Below are 6,000 nucleotides of genomic sequence, written 5' to 3' on the forward strand. Positions count from 1 at the left end.
TACGACTCAGTCATAATTTGGATGAATTGTTCATGTTGTGAAATCTTTGTCTGCAACAAATAGAGAGAGAGAAACGACGGCCCAGATTTTCTCCTAAGAAAGTAAATCCCAACAATGCAAAAATAAATGCAACTTGAATGAATCCGAGATGATATATTCAGCATTTTGAGAGACAGAATTGAATAAAACACCATCTGTAGATATTGTGCGATCGATATTGCCTTGGACTTTTCATCAGCACAGTGCCAAGAAGGGAAACGTGAACAGAAATCTGTGCCTAAAGAGAATCTAGAGGCGGGGAAAAGCTTTCTACTTTGATCTGTCCCCAGGAGCATGTCTGTGTTGTATTAGTTTAAAGGGAGAAAGAAAGAAAGAAAGAAAGAAAGAAAGAAAGAAAGAAAGAAAGAAAGAAAGAAAGAAAGAAAGCAGGTGCAAGATTCTTAATGTTGTTCCTTTTTCCGCACCACTGATTGACGAATGGAATTGCCAGGTTAAGTTGGAAATATTGTCTGTTTAAAAGATGGTAGCATGCAATATCATGCAATACAGTGGTACCTCGGGTTAAGTACTTAATTTGTTCCGGAGGCCTGTTCTTAACCTGAAACGGTTCTTAACCTGAAGCACCACTTTAGCTAATGAGGCCTCCTGCTGCCACTGTGCCGCCGGAGCATGATTTCTGTTCTCATCCTGAAGCAAAGTTCTTAACCTGAAGCACTATTTCTGGGTTAGCGGAGTCTGTAACCTGAAGCATATGTAACCTGAAGTGTATGTAACCTGAAGCGTATGTAACCCAAGGTACCACTGTATCTTTATTTAATATGCATATACAGCACTTTCAATATTTTTTCAAAAATGTGTTTTGTTTGAACTTATTTAATGAACTTATTTAAAGGCCTTTAACCGTAAGCAATAAAAGTTTTCATTGACTAGTCCTGCACACATCTAGCTGTCCAAGATAGTAGATGGGGAGGCAGATTTCCACCTACATTGCAAGACAGACAGGAAGATGCACCCACATTCGAGATGAGCCTACCAGCTGGGATCACAACTAAACGCTTCATATCAAGATGTGCATGAATGTGCGTTTGACTTGCACATGTGAACAGTGACAGCCAGTTCAGCAATAGAAACTGCATATGGAAAGCTTGCCAGAACAGAGCTAATACTGGAATATACTCTCCAAAGATACTTCCAGATTATATCAAATTGTTTGGAAGAGCACCAAAATCTTTGGCTGTGGCACCCTGATTGATGTTTGCAAGCACACAGGCATCCAAAATTTGCTGTGTTTGTAGTATTTGACCACAATCCAACACATAACTAGGCATATTTGAGCCAATTAAATTCAATGAGCCTTAATGTGCTTAATTTTGGGTTGGATTGTGTCCGCTCGAGGCGAGCTTTGCATATCGCTGAAAAATAAACAAGTACCAAAATGTGTTTTCTGAAGTTAGAAGCTGGGCCCTTCCCAAAGTGGTAAGAATGGTTGGGTTTAAAGTGGATATGTAGCAGGTGGGTTGCAGGTGGAGAACTCTTCCCTGACTCCACATCTTCAACCCCCATTGCATAATTGTTTTTCTCTGAGTGAAGGGTTCAGCATTTTGGTCCTGCCTGCTACTTTTCTGGTTAAAATACTCATTTACCCTCCCTCTCACCCACCTCCTCTCAGTTTTTTTCCCTCCTCCTGCTTATCAAACTAGGGATGGAGAGAGAGTAAATTCAATTCACTTTGAACTTACCCAATTTTCTCCTTGCCTTGTGCCTTGGTCAGAGCCAGCTGGCAGAGCTTTGAATTATTATTATTTTTAAATTTTTTATCCCATATTTGCAGTTTTACTACGTTAACTATAAGCCTGTTTGAGTCTTATGTGAAAAGTGAGAAGTAAATATGTCAGTTGCAAGCAGTCCCTGGCACAACTCAAGACTCCTGCATCATCCTCCCATAGCTGTGATATCATTCTGAACCGCTCTGAACAAACTGCTAGATGGTATCCATTTACTAAATGTACTCCATGCCTTTCCTCCTGAAGGAACCCAGGGTGGCAAATGCAAATGTGATAAAACAATAAAAGACATCTTTAAAACATTAAAAACCCAATTCCAATACAGAAGCAGACTGGGAAAGTTGTCAACAGTGGTACAGTCATACCTCGGGTTGAAGTAGCTTCAGGATGAGTATTTTTGGGTTGCGCTCCACGGCGACCCAGAAGTAACGAAGTGCACTACTTCTGGGTTTCGCCGCTTGAGCATGCGCAGTCAAAATGACATCACGTGCATGCGGAAGCGGCGAATTGAGACGCGCAGACGCAGGGACGCGGGTTGCATTCACTTCAGGATGTGAACGGGACTCCAGAAAAGATCCCGTTCGCATCCAGAGGTACCACTGTACCTTGGTTTACAGACGCTTCAGGTTACAGACTCCGCTAACCCAGAAATAGTACCTTGGGTTAAGAACTTTGCTTCAGGATAAGAACAGAAATCGTACAGCGGCGGCAGCGGGAGGCCCCATTAGCTAAAGTGGTACCTCAAGTTAAGAACAGTTTCAGGTTAAGAACGGACCTCCAGAATGAATTAAGTTCTTAACCCGAGGTACCACTGCACTTAAAAGGCTTGTTGGAAGAGAAAGGTTTTTGGTAGGCACAAAAAACACAACAGAGGCAGCACCTGTCTGATTTTTAAGAGAAAGAAATTGCAAAGGGAGTAGGTGCCAGTTCTTGTATCGTGCAAAATGGACTTTCTGATAAGATGCTATCTGCAGGGCACGGTTGTCAACTGGATATATAAAGGGCAAAGTTGTTGAGCTTTCTTTGCAAAATCTAAAAATAAAAATAAAAAAGCCATTTTTAAGGAATTTCGGCAAAACCTACACTTCCGATATGGGTTGCCATACGTCCGGATTTCCCCTGACATTTCAGAGGCCGGATACTGTTTCCAACTGCTGAATCCCGGCTATGTCCAGGAAATTCCAGACAAATGGCAGCCCTAAGAACTTAGCCTAGGAGCTAATTGGCAGCCAGTGCAATTATAGGTCTTGTGAGGACACAAGCTAAGCTTTTGGGTGGGACTTGCCTTTAATGAGATGTGCTGACATAGTTCATTTCTGAGTACGTGTCAACATGCTGGTACTTAACTTCCCAAGCCCTATGTACCTTTGGACTCTGGCGCCTGATGGAATGCCTGTTCCATGGCAGGTCATGGGAACCTAGGAAGCTGCCTTATACCAATAATAATAATAATAATAATAATAATAATAATAATAATAATAATAATTTATTTATACCCCGCCCATCTGGCTGGGTTTCCCCAGCCACTCTGGGCAGCTTTCAACAGAATATTAAAATACAATAACCCATTAAACATTAAAAGCTTCCCTAAACAGGGCTGCCTTCAGATGTCTTCTAAAAGTCTGGTAGTTGGTTTTCTCTTTGACATCTGGTGAGAGGGCGTTCCACAGGGCGGGTGCCACTACCGAGAAGGCCCTCTGCCTGGTTCCCTGTAACTCAAGAATTGAACCTAAGACCTTCTGCATGCAAAGCAATTGCTATACCACCACTGAGCTACGCCCTTCCCCAAAGTCAGTAGAGGGTCTCCTCTTGTGGTGCCCCATTCCTCCCCAAGGGAAGATCAGCTTCCACCGAATCATTTATATTTATTTCATTAAAGCATTTATACCCCACCTTTACCCCAGTAAGCCGGTAATCGGCTGTTGGAAACAGCATCCAAATGAAAATAGGCAGGGTTGTTTTTGCCAATTTCCCTTAAAAATAGCTCAAAAACTTCATGTCCCACGGAGAACCTTACGGTCTTCAAACAAAAACATCTTGGAGGTCCCAGGCCACAGGGAGGTTAGGCTGGCTTCAACCAGAGTCAAGGCTTTTTTGGCTGTGGCTCTGATCTGGTGGAACGCTTTGTCACAAGAGACTAGGGCCCTGCTGGACTTGACATCTTTCCGCAGGACTGGCAAGACAGAGCTGTTCCACCAGGCCTTTGGCCAAGGCACAGCCTGACCCCCTCCTTTGGTAATCCTCACAGAACTCTAGCCCAATGGTTGCCATTAATTTGATTTGAACTGATTTTATAATGAATTGATTTTAGAATGCTGTATTATTTTACTGTTGTTAGCTGCTCTGAGCACGGCAAAGCAGGTTTGGATCGTGACCCACAACAGTAGCAAGAAATAGTTATTTGTCTACTACCCTGCTTTAGAAACTCAAGGCTGTGTGTGCAAGGGTTTCAAGACAGTTTCCAATATCCAGGCACTGAAGAGAGCCTGAACTGCTTAGCTTTGGCAAAGCAGCCATATCAAGTAATTGGGGTGGAATGAATTGCATTAGGGGAGGTCGCTTTGCAAAAATGTGTATTATGTTGCATACAAAAAATGTACGGTATATATTAGGAGAAATTTGCTCTGAAATGCCAATGAAATCTGAAGACTTAAAAAAAAAAAAAACTGATGTAGACCTGTGGATAACTGAGTTTAAGATGAGAAAAATGAGGAACTGAGAGAAGCGATAATTGACATATTCACCCATGTCTGTCTTAGCACATTCTCTGTGACCACCAAAAACAACCCAAATGTGTGGCTGTGATCTGGGCTGGGCTGTGTAAGCCTAAACCCTGAAGGCTCCTTAAATGGGGGGAAATAGAGGACCTACCTCTGCTTACCTTCCTTAAAGAATTTTGCATCACAGTTCTCTGGTCAAGTAATAATGTTCCAGGCATTTACTCTCTGGAATCTTCAGCATGAATTTCGCTGTTGCTTTTAATCCTTTTTTTTAAATATATATATTTTTTAATTAGGTTTTTTTTAACATATCATTTTCAACAGTAATTAAGCATCTTATTCAATTTTTTGACTTCCATCAATCCTGTCTGAAAATTTTCCAATCTAATCTCTCAGTATGCATTTCTTATCTTCCCTATTACATTTCAAACTCATAACCAATATCTCTATCTTTTTTCTACTTTGTAACACTTCGTATATTTCTCCTTACAAAACTTCTTGTAGTCCTACTAGCGTAATTTGTTGATTACAGTTGCTCTTCAAATAATTCATATACTTCTTCCAATCTTCTGTAAATCTCTGATCCCGCAGGTTTCGAATCCTTCCTGTCATTTTGTCCAATTCTGCATAGTCCATTAATTTCGTCTGCCATTCTTGTTTCGTCGGAATTTCTGCTTGTTTCCATTTCTGAGCTAACAATACTCTTGCCGCAGTTGTTGCATATAAAAACAATTTAACATCTCACCTATTAATGTCCTGACCAAGTAAAAATGCTTCTGGTTTTTTTAAGAATGTATATTTCAACATCTTTTTCATCTCATTATATATCATTTCCCAGAAGTTCTTTACTTTTTTACATTCCCACCACGTATGATAAAATGTTCCTTCTTTTTCTTTACATTTCCAACATTTATTATTTGTCTTATACATTTTAGCTAATTTCACTGGTGTAATATACCATCTATACATCATTTTCATCATATTCTCTTTCAAAGCATTACAGGCTGTAAATTTTATCATTTCCTTCCACAACCTTTCCCATTCTTCAAGCTGTATATTATATCCAAAGTCTTTTGCCCAATGTATCATTACCAATATCACTTCCTCGTCTTTCAAATGCCATTCCAACAGTATTTTATACATTTTATACATTGTTTTACATTCATTGTTTAATATTTCTATTTCAAATTTTGATTTTTTATCATCAAATCCTTTTTTCCTTTAAATCCTCTAAAAGCAACCCTGTTGCTTTTAATTCTATTGGATCTTATGCTTTCCCTGATGTCTTATTCTGTCTTGCAAACCATTCTCGCAGTTGTCTGTTGAAAGGTAGTGCATAAATTTGATATTTTAAAAATAAGAATAAAAATAAATGGTAAGATGCCTGCCTTGATGGCTGGAAAGAAATCAGCTAATTTAAAATATTGCTTGTTTTTTCTTTGTTGGGTGACAGAGTTGCACATCATCCCTTTAAGAGTAAGAGTGTTGGCGGAAGC

The sequence above is a fragment of the Podarcis erhardii genome (assembly GCF_964252035.2).
Source record: "Podarcis erhardii genome assembly, chromosome: 14".
NCBI lineage: Eukaryota > Metazoa > Chordata > Lepidosauria > Squamata > Lacertidae > Podarcis > Podarcis erhardii.